Here is a 15,720-nt window from a genome sequence, read left to right as displayed (position 1 = left end):
GAATCGAAAGTCAGCTGGGTGGAATGGATTCCGTTGTGTTCCTCCCTACTTTATATACTCAAGTCCTCACCCCAAGACCTCAGAATGTGACCTTCTCTGGAAAGAATGGGCCACTGCAGATGTAATTGGTTATGATGAATTCATACTGGAGTGGACTGGGCACTTAATCCATTTGACTGGTGTCTCAGAAGAAGAGAGACTCACAGAGGGAGAAGATTGCTTTGGGAGAAGAGAGGCAGAGATTGAAATAATGCATTTACAAACCCAGGAATTCCAGGATGGCCAATAAATTACTAGAAACTAGGTAGAGACGAAGAAAGATTGTACACCACAGCTGTCTGAAAGAATAAGTCTCTGACTACAGAACCATGAAGCATAAATTTCTTTATTTAAACCACCAGTTTTGATAATCTGTAATGGTTATGCCAGAAACAAACAAAATTGGAGAAGCAGTATATGTTTGATAAATCAATTTACTACGCACGACAAGTTTTTTTTTTTAATTTTTATAATGCTATTAACATAGAGGAAAAAAGAAAATTTCAAATAGTTCAGAGACTACTATTACTATTATTTTAAAAATATTGATCATTAATCTCCGGTGTGTTTTGTTCCTTTAACATTATTTGATGGGATTTCTTTTCTGTTTTGGAAAAGCTAGAGATTATTTATGGGTCTAATCGTTTTTAAATAGTGACATAATATATAACATAATGCAAATAAAACTGTACTTTAAAAAATTATTTTTCAAAACATAATTTTAAAAGTATGTTGGGTGAATGTGTTATATCGGGGCTAATATATGTGACTAGATGGGTAAAGGATTTCTGAATAGGAAGAATCATCATGAGTAAGAGAGAAAAATAAGACTTTCCGCCAAGCCTGTGGAGAAAGAGAAAACATTCTTTTTATTAAATTTGAACTACACATCAAGTCATTGCTGATACCCTTCTGCTTTCCTTGTTTTGAGTTGTATCTAGTTCCGTTCCTCTGAGACTGACCAAGTGCTCACAGGTGTCTGTTTGATACTCTTTGCTTGGTCCAGATGAAATGCTCATCAGGCCTCTCTCCTTCCTACTGGCTTTGAGCTCTGCTTGCCCCACATCTGAACAAGCACTAAAGATGGAGTTTGTCCTTTATCAAACACTGATCCAGAGGCTCCGCTAACCACGGTGGGCACTTTGTGTCAGATCCTACTGGTCCTTTCCCACTGCTCACCCAGTTCCCCTCAAAAGTTTCTGCTAATCTTTGCTGACTTCTCTTTAGCCTATAAAGGAAAAGCCTTTTCTGTTGGATTTTGAGACACTTTGCAGATTTCTGAGATTTAAGTGTTCTCTCTATGCGATGGATTTTGTTCTGAAGAAGCTATAAATATATACCAAGGGGTTACTTTTCTTATTACTTTGGAGAATTAAAACATGCTGAATCATTATTGAAAAACTGATTGAGTGAATTTCTACTGTCTTTTTTTCTCCCCTTGTCACTTTTCAACTTAACTGCTATTGTCTTTCAAACTTAACCTAGCCAGTCTTTAACATCCCTGCTGAAACAAAGAAAAACCTCTGCACCAAGCCAAATTCCCTAAGGAATGACAGTAAAAGCCAACAAACAGATGGTCAACAGGCCAGCACCTTCTCTTTCTGAAAGGCATAGTGCTCAGCAGGTGGATTGGTAATCAGATTCTGAGGACTTACATCCATTCCCTGCCCCCCCTTCCCTGATTTAGTCTCATTCATGGATCTTCAAGCCTATTTACTGTCTTTTCTTGGGGTCCTTTTCTCATATTTTCCCAGCGTCTTTATATCACCAACCTATTTCATTTCCACCTCCTCTCCCCTTAACGATAGCCTACTCAGTTCATCCCTATTAATCTCTCCCAACAATGTTTTTAGTACATCCTTCCTTGTTCTATGTACTCAGCAACTACCTAATGCTTAGCAGGACAAGTTCAGATTCTTTGCCCTGTTATTAATGGCAACAGGTAATTCCCTGTGAATGAATTCTCCATGTGTAATTAAAAATAATTGAAGCCCTCTGAACCATTTCACTCTGAATTGTAGGACATTCTTCTTTTCGCCCCCCCCCCACGCCAAATGCTTTATTTTATACAGAATTATTTAATCTTTCATAGAATTTAGAACATGTAATGTTGTTTTAGATAAAATTGACATTCTAAAAAGAAATTAGTAATATTTTCTTTCCTTCTTGTTAGTAGTATATTAGAGCAGTTGTCACTATTCTAATTGCTCCTCAGAATTCCTGAGGAAACATTTCAAAATTTATTGCATTCTGAATCTTATAAAAATGTAGATTCTGATTGCATAGGTCAGGATGAGGCTTTAGACTCTCCATTTCCAACCATTACCCAGGAGGTGCTGGTGCAGCTGCTCCAAAGATTACATTTTAGAAGATAAAGTCTTAAATAATATTAGGCACAGATTTAGGGGCAAGGCGGTCTGCAACCATATTATAGCAATTCTGATCAGGGTCTTACGTAATGTCTAAGTTTCACCAATTCTGTGAATTGGTTCAATCTCATCAAATACCCGTTTTGCCCATGAGAAAATGAAGTTTAGAAAAGATTAGGATTAGTTCAAGGTCATGAAACAGTAATTGTCATAAACATTTGCCAACTATGGTGTTCTCATCCTCAAATCCTAGCCCTTTCATGACACCAGGACAGAAGTTTTCTCTCAGAAACATTTAGGTAAATAACTGCATTTTAAGAGAGCTACACCAGGCTCCATTTCCTAAACTGGGGCTGCTTTGGTTTAATGCTTTGGTTTTGTTTATTCTTGTTTTAATGTCACCACTGATACTTCTAAAGAATATGAAATGTTACTAGATTCACCTTACCTTTGTGACCGTGTCCTGGGGTTACTGACCATAAGGATAAGGATAAGGATAAGGATAAGGATAAGGATAAGGTTGATAAGGTTGATATGGCCAAGTTGCTGGATACCTATTCTGTATACAAAGAAAATGAAGGGATAGTTGCAGAGAATTAAGACAATGTGCAAATATTTCAAAATAATTTCCTTTAAAATCTTAGCTATTAAGGTCAATAGGAACTTATATGTCATCCATGTGATTGTTTTTTCTAAACTTAGGTTAGGTTTTCACTTAAAAAAAGATTTTATTTATTTATTTGAGAGGGAAAGAAAGAACAGGATTGGAGGGAGGGGCAGAGGGAGAGGAAGAAGAAGGCTCCCTGCACAGCAGGGAGTTGGACACAGCAAGGGGCTGAATCCTAGGGCCCTGGGATCACTACCTGAGCCAAAGGCAGACGCTTAACTGACTGAGCCAGGAAGGTGCCCCAGGTTTTCACTTTTTTGAAAAGAAATGTTTAAAGCAAGTTTAAAATGAGAAAGCATTTACTTTTTACTATTTGTTGACAGTTTTGCCACGCATTTTATAATATGTGTGGAGCCACTGATCATAGCCAACCACGTATAAAAGGTTTACATATTCTTTATAATATTACATCCAAGCTCTTACTTTGCCATCCTTGAATATGTGAGAGAAGGAAAGTTACTAATTCTAGGTTAGATGGAATTGTTACTTTGACTCTTCACTTAGAATAAGCTTACTATCTCGTGGAAGCCCCATATTATTTAATACTGGCTTCTTGTTAAATCAGATAGCCTTCATCTCTCCTTCTGATTATTCTTATTTGAGGTCATTTAAACTCATCTACGTACTATATTACTAAAAATTTTTGAGACATTATCATACTGATATGGCATGTCAAAAGAGCAAGGGATATCAATGTACATTTCATTAAGAAAAATGTTAGGAGCACCTGTGTGGCTCAGTCTGTTAAGCATCTGCCTTTGGCTCAAATCATGATCCCAGGGTCCTGGAATTGAGCCCCAAGATAGTCTCCCCGCTTCAGGGACAGTGTGCTTATCCCTTTCCCTGTGCCCCTTCCCCTTCCCTGTTCATGCTCTTTCTCTTTCTCTCAAATAAATAAATTTTAAAAATCTGGAAAAAAAGAAAGAAGGAAATGAAGTTTTCTATCTATTTTAACATGGTAAATTACATTAATCTAATGTCTTCATCATCTTTCAAAAGAATCAGAAGGTGGAGGCTTACTATCTCATATGTGCTTTTAGCAGCCTCAATGCTCCATTAGGCATATATCATACATAGTAGAATTAGAATTTCAACTGTTCTTTGGCCAAGGCAATTATTTGCCAGACAAAGATACTTAAATCCCAAGAGAATAGTTGGCATCTTCAGGCTGGCCTTAGGAGTTTCTATTTAATGTTACTACTATCCAAGACTTGGGTTATTTTACCAGTGTATCATAAATAAGTACAATCAATGTGTCCTCTAACCATTCATTATATAGATATGTTTCAGAGATAAGTATTGGTTCTTTATATAGAATAAATAGTCAAGGAGAAAATATGTTTGTACTATACCATATTATCAGGGGAATACTTACAAGACGAGGAAAATAGTTCCTGTATTTCTTTCAAAACAAAAACAAAAACAAAAACAGATTAAGATCTTAATGCAGGTTTCATTATCAAGTTTACCCGTGAATGAAAATGTCTTACCTCTTCAGACGAATCAGCTCCCTGGGAAAAAAGTAAAAAATAATAATGAACACCTTCATTTTATAACTTGAAATTGAGTATAAAAAATGTACCACGCTGGGGCACCTGGGTGGCTCAGTGGATTAAAGCCTCCGCCTTCAGCTCAGGTCATGATCCCAGAGGCCTGGGATCGAGCCCCACATCAGGCTCTCTGCTCGGCAGGGAACCTGCTTCCCCCTCTCCTCCTTGCCTGCCTCTCTGCCTACTTGTGATCTCTGTCTGTCAAATAAATAAATAAAATCTTAAAAAAAAAATGTACCACGCTGCCTTAATTATGATTAAATAAAATGAAGAAAAAAGGCTTCATGACTGATAAAGTAAACTAGTTTTTTTGTTTGTTTAATGACATTTTTAAAAGAAGTGAAGAGTGTATTTTTGCTGTAATTAATTTTCTACATTCTAGTATCAACTCCTTCTGGTGCATTTTTTTTTTTTTTTGCATATATGAAAAGGAAAATCTTTCATGTGTGAATGGGACAGATATTGAAAACCTAAGCTTCAGAGTTGCTTAAAACATATGTGTCTGGGATATGTTTTATATAGGTTAAGAGCTACTTATATTTAAATACTGTATGTACTAAAAAGAGTCTGGTACTATGTTTTTCTCTGTTCTTAGATTTTTACTTTTTGCACTTCTGTCCTTTTATTAAAAAATAAAATGATATACTGTGATGCCATAAATAACTTTTTTGATACATCCACTAGAACTTTTCTGATCAATTAAAGAAGTATAATTATTTCTTTTTTAAAAATTTTTATTTATTTATCTAATTGCCAGAGAGAGTGAGAGAGCAAGCACACAAGCAAGGGGAAGAGTTAGGGGGAGAGGCAGAGGGAGAAGCAGGCTCTCTGCTGAGCAATTAGCTCTCTGCTGATGTGGGACCCAGGATCCTGAGATAAACCTGAGGTGAAGGCAGATGGTTAACTGACTAAGCCACCCAGTCATCCTAATTTCTTGAAGAATTTGTTGGTAGCTAGACACAAAGAATACAAAAAAACAAAAACAAAACAAAACAAAACAACCCATTATTTGAACAGAATAAGAAACAAAGGTAGGAGCAATGAGGAGGAAGTGGGAGTAAGGGGGGGAATTAGGGGAAGGACAAAAGTAGGAGGTTGACTAGGAGGACAGGAATCCTTCCCCTCTTTCCTGTTTCCTCCTAACCTTTCCTGAAGAGGTTAGGAGGTGGGGGAGGAGGAAGGGAAAGGCAGAAAGGAGGAGGCAGAGGTGGTGCGAGCCAAGGGAGAGGAGGAGGGAAGAAGGAGAGGAGGAGGCTGAGCCGGAAGGGAGGGATGGTTGGAAAGTGGAGGAGGAAGTGGAGGAGGAGGAAAGCTTCAGACGGGTCAGGTTTCACCTGACGACATACAAGTAAATGAAAATACGGGCAGGAGCTCCTGACATTTGGTTGGTCTGAAATTATAATATTCACGTGTCCTTTATCAGCCTCTGAGTCCCACATTTTTGTGGCATTCTTTTAAAAATTTCATTTTTACATACCAGTGCCCTGTGAGTTTAGTGTCTAGGTGCACTGTGTGTGTGTGTGTGTCCATGTGTGTTTAGCACAGGTGTATGTGTGTATGTATGTGAGCATGTGTACCTAGGATTTATTCTAAACCCCTAATGAACTTATCTAGGTTAATTGAAAGAAATTGTCCATATAAAAACATTAAAATCTATAAAGCCGTGATCAGGAAAATATAAACAATGGCCAGAACACAAGAAACAAAGAGAATCTTTGGATAACTACCGAGAACATATTATTTTATTCAAAATTTCCTGATATACTTACGATCATGGCAACCATGAGAACCATGATAAAGGCAAAGACAAAGATCTTCATATTTGACTGAGTCCTGTGAAAGCATATATGAAAATCAGTAGCGTATTCATTCCTGCTGTTACAAGTCGAACATTTATTGATCAAACTATGCTCCAAAGCCTTGGGAGACATACAGGAAAGAAAAAGACAATGGAAACACATTGCCTGACATCAGGGAACTTAGAACTGGTAGGGGATATTGCTAAATAAAGATAAGTGCTGTGATTTGGAAATAAAGTGCTATAGAAACAGCCAAAAAGGGACTACTTGAAGAGACCGTGAGGATGAGTGCATTAAAGCAAAGCAAAAGCTAAGGTTGTGCGAGATTATGTAGGATAAGTAAGAAGTGTTGGGAGCCAATCGAGAATGACAAAGGAGGGGGAGGATTACGTGCTGGAAGTGACATCCTTCAGCATGTAGGGGGGACAGTGATGGAGTCAGGCTGCCTCTTAGATTGTTATGAGATTAGGGGGCTCACAGAATGACAGGAGGAGAGTTAAGGCAGAGTATAAAGAAGATAGATTGACAAACAATAGGGACTGGTTTCATAACAGAGTGTGTGAAAACAAGCCAGATTTCAGGCTTGAAAATGAATGATATTTGGAAGGGAAAAACCAAATTGAAAAGTTTTAGGGACAATATCTGTAGATATTTTGAGAAATTGAATCGGTAAAAGTAATTGATTCTCCATATTAGCTCCTTCAACTAAATTAATGTGATCTGGGATTACTTGACATGTATTTGTAATTCTCTGTATACAAGTGAACCCAATTTTATTGCTGTAGAAGAAGTAAAGTAGATTATTTATTTCTGAATTGAAGACATAGATATAAAAATTTTCAAACTATAAGGTAAATAATAGGCAAAGGCTTTTTTTTTCCAACCACCAGTTTTGATAGAACATTAAAGTAACAACTCATGTTTAAAAATAGAAGAAACTGTTCTTTTGCTAGATAGCTCTAAATTTACTTTAACATATGAAGCAGAACTCAAGGATGATGGCACTTTCCTTGTTCCTTATCTGCTTGTTCTGTCTCATTAGTGTAAGCTCAGGACTGTGGCATTTGATAGCTTATGGAATTAAATATTTCTTGGTGAAGTTTTTCTATCATCTATTATGTACACCAAATATTCAGTCATGTTATGATACAAAATAGGATGTAACTTTTAGCATTGTTTCTACCTGGCAGCTTATTGAAAGTAAAAGATGGAAATACACAGAAAGTGATCTTCCACAGATGGATAAATAACTACCTAGCTAGACTGATTGATTTAGGAGTTTGAAAAGATATATCCCAAAGAACACAATGAAAAACATCTGAGATACTACAAACTTTTTTCCAGCCAAATTACAATAAAATGAAAATGGGTTAAGAAAGTGAAAATTATTTAAATGAAATAGTACTTTATACAATGTTAACGTTGCAGAAAAAAACCCCTATTTTGAATGATGAAAATGACAATGAGAAGGTTATGGAAAATGAATTAGTGTTGGGAATAAAGTAACTTTTTTTTTTTTTTTTTTTTTTTTTTTTAATGATCAAGTGTCTATTTATTGCTTTTGGCCGTGAACACAAATCAAGAGTATTTTCTTTTCTTTTCTTTTCTTTTTTTTTTTTACTTTAGGAAAGCTATTTTTTTTTTTATTTCCAGCATAACAGTATTCATTATTTTTGCACCACACCCCGTGCTCCATGCAATCTGTGCCCTCTATAATACCCACCACCTGGTACCCCATCCTCCCACCCCCCGTCCCTTCAAAACCCTCAGATTGTTTTTCAGAGTCCATAGTCTCTCATGGTTCACCTCCCCTTCCAATTTCCCCCAACTCCCTTCTCCACTCTAAATAAAGTAACTTTTAAAAAAGGTAACTTTAAACTCTGAAATAAACATATTTGCCAAAAGAGAGCTGACACTCTTCTGAGACCATTTTCTCACAAAATTTCGATTCTGACTTTGAGTTAAAGGTAAAAGTAACTTTTAACAAAGTTGATGTCATGAATTTAGTCAAGGATAAAAGTTTTTTATAAAATCCCACCAGCAGAGATGATGGAGCACAATTCCTTCTTTCCACTTCGTTCTCTTTGTAACAGGACTGCTGTCAATTCAGAGGCACTGACATCCTCAACTCAACTTCAGATCTTCACATCAGATCATTATGTCTTTAAATCGTTTCTTTATGAGAAATTATCAGTCAATAATATACATTTTATAAGTGGTTTTTAAGTTGTTCCAATGAACAATAGATTAAAATAAGACATCATACTTGATCGTACGTGAATGTATTACCTGTTATCCAAGATGAGACTCGAGAGTCAGAGACTGGAAGTCTGAAGCCCCAAGAGATGAGGTGCTTTTCCTGAGCACGGATGTATTTAAGTACACTGAAATCCTGCATTTGTTTTTCTAAATCATGTCAAATATGAGATCATATTATTGAATTGAAAATAATGCCCAAAACCTGTCCCCACAGAAACCAAGATAAACTGAACATGCTGATTTTTACAACAGAAGATTGTAAAGCACATGACCAGGAAACAGATGGACCCATCAAATATTAATCTTAGTGTCAGTCTAGGCATCTGTGAATAAGACAGAGAGAAAAGTAAGTTGCAGTAAGCCAAGCGTAGAAATGATTGAAACATTAAAAATGTTTCCAAAGAGCACCATCTCCCTATTTCAACAAATGCATGTCCAAGATGGAACACCTCTATGCCAAAAATGATAACCACTTTATTAAAGAACTACTTGTGCTTAATAAGTGGTGACAATTGTCATAATAAAATTGAAATCTTCATTTATTTCAAGTATGTTTTCTCCGAATTATTAAAGTGTGCTTTTCTTCTATTGACTGGCAAACTTTAAGTCTTAAAGATATCCAAAATTGGCCAAAATTCATTCATTCATTGAATACTGTAATTAATAAAATAATTCTTCTTTTGAAATCAAGTGACCATAGATGCTTAGTCTACATTTCTCACAAGTAGCTGGAGGCACATATTTTGGAATTTAATTTACTTCTTTTGAGCCTTTAGGGGCTCATGTTCCTCAGTGGGACCCATATGTGTGTGCATGATTATACACTAGACAGAAGGAAAATTCCTTTTCATTTAGTTTCTAGGGAAATTTGTATAATAGTTCACCTTTTTGCCACCTGTCAAATAATTCGATGTCAGAACTGACATTAATTCAGTCAGAGCTAAATATAAGGAAATCATTTTTAAGGTTTGTAAATATTATGTCTTAGCCTACTGTTACTCGTAATGTGATACATAGAACTATCAGAATCAGAATCATGTGAGAGCTTGCGGAAGTGCTAATGAATAGACCCTCTTTCTAGATTCGCTGCATCAGAACCTTGGGGATACACTAGGAATCTCATTTTAACAGTATCCCCAGGCAATGATCTGTGTAGCATAAAGTTTGAGAAACCAAATGATAGACTCAGTAGTATATTATTTGTCTAGAGATTAGGTCCCATAAATACAATTTAAGTTTTAATTTTTATCAAGTGTCAAGAAAATACTTATTAGGTGAATAATCTATGCTATATTTGAACCACCCATTAAAAATTACTGCTATTCTCTGGGTAATATACAAAACATACAAATGTTTTAGAAGGCAAAAAGAATTACAGTCAAATTCATTTTAAATTATTTAGTATACTTTCATTGATTTCTAAGCCTTATAGATATATATTCTCTTCTCAAATGCAAAGCAAAACTAATCTTTAGTATATTCTCAATGGAAAAAAATATATAGGGTTTAGTAAGTACTGAAACACATCTGATTTAAAAAAAAGTAAAGGCCCTGCTTATTCACTTGGTATTGTCATATGACTTGCTTTCTTGGTAAGTACTAGTTTTTCTTTGTAAGTTTTTTTTGTCTTTCCCCTTCTGACTCTCACTTACTTTTTTCTTTCACTATTACTTTATTGATTCATGTAAGGAAGGTTACTTGGCACTATTCTAATAGATCTATGTAATTCATAATCTCATAAAGAAAAAGTGAACTAATTCTCCAAGGGCAATACCAAAGAACATGAAGAAAACCAAACTGCTAGGTAATAAAAATAGATAGATGTTAATATACACATTTACAATTAAACTTAACTCACCCATATTTTAGGTTGGACATCAAAATGTTAGCATTTTTCCACTCATCACTTCCTACTGTAACAAGATAGGAAGGATGGGGATTGTGTGTGAGTGTGGGAAACAAGAAGATGGAACCTAAACACTGGAATAACCTTCCATTTGTTATGGTGCCATCCTCCAGGGACAGTATGTCATTTCAGAATATCGATGGACCAGAACATGTCCTGACATTTTATAGTTAAGTAAAACAAATATCCTTTCCTCCATAACCAACCAGTGTTCTGTTTGAAAAATGCCAGAGTTTATATTTACAAGGGAGACATCAATAAAGAGCCCTTGCTATATCACAAGTGTGGCATAAAATTGTTGGCATAAGTGTGCAAACAGTGAATAGGATTTTATGATGGTATTTTTGTTGGATTTTCCTTAGGCTTCTTCCTTCTCTTCTTTTTTTCTTATTGTCTTTATTTGTCTCATAATAAAATAGGTTTATAGTCTAAACAAAATCCATAATGTTTATTTATTTAACTAAAGGACATCTCGTGTATATTCTTTTTTTTTTTTTTAAAGATTTTTTTAATTTATCTGATAGAGAGAGATCACAAGTAGACAGAGAGGCAGGCAGAGAGAAAGGGAAGCAGGCTGCCCGCTGAGCAGAGAGCCCGATGCAGAACTCAATCCCAGGACCCTGAGATCATGACCTGAGCCGAAGGCAGAGGCTTTAAGCCACTGAGCCACCCAGGTACCCTGTCCCGTGTATATTCTTGTGTGAATACTAAAATGTAGAAGGAATCAACCATAGACTAGCAGATGTATAAGAATGTATGGGTGACCTGGAAAACAGGGTAATGAGAAACACTTTACATTTACAAAAATGTAAAGAGATTTTAAAAAGTAAGATAGCTTAAGGGATCTCTTAGATAACATCAAGAAAATGAATATTTGCGTTAGAAATGTCCCAGAAGAAGAAGAAGAGAGAGAATGGGGGAATTAAACTTACTTCAAGAAAGAATACCAAGTGTAAGGTGATATCTCAATGTGGTTTTAATTTGAATCTCCCTGATGGCTAGTGATGATGAACATTTTAACAACATGTGTTGGAGGGGATGTGGAGAAAGGGGAACCCTCTTACACTGTTGGTGGGAATGCAAGTTGGTGCAGCCTCTTTGGAGAACCGTGTGGAGATTCCTCAAGAAATTAAAAATAGAACTTCCTTATGACTGGGCAATTGCACTCCTGGGTATTTACCCCAAAGATACAGATGTTGTGAAAAGAAGGGCCATCTGTACCACAATGTTTATAGCAGCAATGGCGACGGTCGCCAAACTTTGGAAAGAACCAAGATGCCCTTCAACAGACGAATGGATAAAGAAAATTTGGTCTTTATACACTATGGAGCATTATGCCTCCATCAGAAAGGATGAATATCTAACTTTTGTAGCAACAAAATTTTGTAGCAGAAAATTTTGTAGCAAAAATTTTGTAGCAATCCAAATTTTGTAGCAGAATATCCAAATTTTGTAGCAACATGGACGGGACTGGAAGCGATTATGTTGAGTGAAATAAGTCAAGCAGAGAGAGTCAATTATCATATGGTTTCACTTATTTGTGGAGCAAAATAGCATGGAGGACAAGGGGCGATGGAGAGGAGAAGGGAGTTGGGGAAAATTGGAAGGGGAGATTAATCATGAGAGACTATGGACTCTGAAAAACAATCTGAGGGGTTTGAATTGAGGGGTGGGGGGTGGGAGGTTGGGGTACCAGGTGGTGGGTATTATAGAGGGAACGGATTGCATGGAGCACTGGGTGTGATGAAAAAATAATGAATACTGTGATGCTGAAAATAAATAAAAAATAAAAAAAAAAAGAAAGAATACCAAGTAAACATCCCTAATCTAGAGAAAGAAATGGACATCAGGTCCAAAGGAGATGAGCCCATACTGGTCAACACCAGGACACATAATAATTAAAATGTTAGATATAAAATATAAGAGAATTTTAAAAGCACCAAGAGAGAAGCAAATGTTACATATAAGGGAAAACCTATAGGGCTATTAGTTGATTGTTCAGCAGAAACCTTGTAGGCCAGGGGCGCCTGGGTGTCTCAATGGGTTAAACCTCTGCCTTCAGCTCAGGTCATGATCTCAGGGTCTTGGGATCGAGCCCCACATCGGGCTCTCTGCTCAGCAGGGAGACTGCTTTCTCCTCTTTCTCTGTCTACCTCTCTGTCTCCTTGTGAACTTTCTCTCTCTGTCAAATAAATATATAAAATCTTCCAAAAAAAAAAAGACAGACACTTTGTAGGCCAGAAAGGAGTTGCATGTTATGTACAAAGTGCTGGAAGGAGAAGACTTACGACCAATCCCTGCAAGGTTATCATTCACAACGAAGGAGAGATAATTTCCCAAACAAACAAATGGCAAAGGAGTTTGTCAGCAAGAAATAGTAAAGGGGCTTCTTTGAGTGTGAAAGAAATGGCCACAATTAGATGTAAAAAAATATGAATAAAAAGATGTAAAAATGAAAGCACATAAAAAACAGAGTAGGGAGTTGAAATTTTTTTTAGAATGTGTTTGACCTTATATAATCATTAACTTATTAATATCGACTGCTGTATATTCAGCTTGTTGTATGCAAAGCAGTTAAGCACAAACTCCAAACCTGGAAGAGATGCACAAAAAACGAGGACAAAAAAGCTAAAGATATCACTACAGAAACCCATGAATCACAGAGAAGAAGAAAGGAAATGATGTGGTATATGCACACATATTAGAATGTGCGCACACACACACACACACACACACACACACACACAGAGAGAGGAATATTATACAGCCATGAAAAGAATGAGATGTTGACATTTGCAACAACATGGATGGACCTAGAGGATATTATACTAAGTGAAATAAGTCAGACAGAGAAAGAAAAATCCCATCTGATTTAACTCATGTGTGAAATCTAAAGTCAAAATAAATGAACACACAAAAGTGGAATTAAACCTATAAATTCAGAGAATAATCTGACTGTTCCAGGGGAAGGGGGCACATAACATGGGTAATGAGTGAAAGGGAATGTTTTCTACAAGCTTCCAGTTATGGAATGAATAAGTCATGATAATAAAACACATAGCATAGGGAATAGAGTCAATGGTATTGTAGTAGCATATGGTGACAGATGAAAGCTACACTTGTGGTGAGCACAATATAGCATGTAAAAAGTTGTGTTGCTTTGTTGTACTCCTGAAACTAATGTAACATTGTGTGTCACATATACTCAAGTTTTTTAAAAAGAAAAGAAATATTTGGCCTTTTGCTCCTATGGCATTTGTTACAGAGCGTATCTTTTTATCATAAAGAGAACTTCAGTGCTATTGGCAGAAGTATTGTCAGCTCATGGACTTCTGTATCTTCAGAGTCTTATAATATGCCTGACATGCAGTACAAACTCGATAAATATTAGTTAGATGAATAAATAAGTTTATAAGATGATTTTAGGCAGTACATGAATAGAAGTGTTTTTTAAAATTTTTGTTTATATTATTGTGTATCAAAAACTGTACATATAACTACATAGTAAACCTGTGGCTTGGGTTATGATTATATGTTTCTTTTTAAAATAAATGTAAACAGTGTAAGTTAAAAATATTCATTAAATACAGCCTAGATAGGAAATGAATTTGCCAAACATTCAAAACACCATGTTGGAGAAACACAGGCTTACAGTAATGGAACACATTCAATGACAAGATCTCTGTTACTTTAGAGACTTTGAGAAGTTCAATGATGAGTGGAGCTAAGCAAGAATAAATCTCCCTTAATTTAATTTTTCAGAGAAATTAGAAGAGATATTTTTGTTCATAGTTGAAAAATGTACATGTTTTGAGTTTGTTTCTACCTATTATTTAGACAGCAGACTATCTTATTAAAAAAACACTAATTTTTATTTGGTATGTACATATGAAAAAAGAATATATACACATGGACATGCAATATTTATGTAAATACATACACATGTACTAGTGCCAAAACAAGTACGTGGACTTAACTCTTCCAATTGTAAGAATAGTATTAGAACACATACCCTTATATATGTTCAGAGACTTCTGGGCAGTTCTGATGAACACTGGTTTTTCTCCTTAGGAAAAATGCAGAGTTTCACATAGAATGAAGTGTTGAACAGTGTAAGGCAATAAATTTTGCCTGACAAGGAAGGATGTCCACATTCTTCACTAACTCATATTTCTCTAAATTACATTTAATGTAATAACTCAGTATAAAAAAATAAGTTCCCATTTTTATATAACATAAAAATGCTAACATTTACTTTCTGAGAGATTCTAGCAGACTGTTAGATGAGCAAAATATTGTTTGATGACTTACTTTTTAAATTATTTTCCACATACCTGAAAGACACATAGAACCACAATCCTTATCTGAGTCTACAAATCCTACCAGCCTATTTAGTTACTGGCAAGCACCTAGGTTAAATAATATATTCTCTTTCATTTTATTATAATAAAAAAGAGACTTGACAAACTTAGAAGAAAATGTGAGTTCACATGGATGCATTCTGTGGACAGGAGACTGAGGAAAAAACATACTCACAGTGCTTATACGTAACTAGGGAAATACAAAAATAAGCAGAGAAAACCAGGAGATGATTGGGTCTGTCAGTCTATCTTGCAAGCAGAAATTCAGGGTTATATTAAAATATTTGGGCAATATAGGGGCAATTAAAATTCTTAAAATGGCAAGGTGATAGAAGAAGGAGTAAATTGAGGAAAGAGGCTAAGGTCCACACCCTACTGATCATCAACGTTAAGTCTGAGAAAAAGGAGTTGAGGCAAAACACATAGAAGTAGGGGAAGGAAGGGAATCACAGGAAGAGCTATGGATGGGTAAGACGGAATCAAGAGGACCAACTGCAGTGGTGTCTTTGGGAGCAAGCTCCAATTACCTCTGTGCATTGTTACTAATAATTGTGAGATTGAGATAATGCATATTAGTCACATTGCACATAATAGATGTTCAGTATATGTTACCTGTTATTATCATTATTACTACTTTCACCTCAACCATTCCTACTAAAATGAATACTTTTGGTAGGGAGTAAAAAGGAGAGAAAAGACGTTGCCTCTGGAGTAGAAGATCAGCATACCTTTGGGACTAGAAGGGGAAAATCAGTGTCCAGTGAGATCAT

At 35.8% G+C, this 15,720-nt stretch overlaps 1 long non-coding RNA gene across 2 annotated transcripts in view; it reads right to left on the bottom strand.

Moving 5' to 3' along the window:
* Positions 1-805: 805 nt before the first annotated feature.
* The window catches only part of LOC116585154, a 45,403-nt gene continuing 30,488 nt past the window's right edge, over positions 806-15,720 (bottom strand). Inside the window, exons 1-6 of one of the 2 annotated variants that reach the window (XR_004283483.1) lie at positions 8,714-8,823; positions 6,395-6,458; positions 4,566-4,586; positions 4,451-4,477; positions 2,857-2,967; positions 806-882 (exon numbers count right to left, since the gene is read on the bottom strand). This is a non-coding gene — a long non-coding RNA (uncharacterized LOC116585154). Of the gene's footprint in view, positions 883-2,856; positions 2,968-4,450; positions 4,478-4,565; positions 4,587-6,394; positions 6,459-8,713; positions 8,824-15,720 lie in introns of those variants that run through there. The other variant, XR_004283484.1, reaches the window with a different exon arrangement.

The sequence above is a fragment of the Mustela erminea genome, chromosome 2 (genome assembly GCF_009829155.1).
Source record: "Mustela erminea isolate mMusErm1 chromosome 2, mMusErm1.Pri, whole genome shotgun sequence".
NCBI lineage: Eukaryota > Metazoa > Chordata > Mammalia > Carnivora > Mustelidae > Mustela > Mustela erminea.
This window is presented reverse-complemented; position numbering and strand designations above follow the sequence as displayed.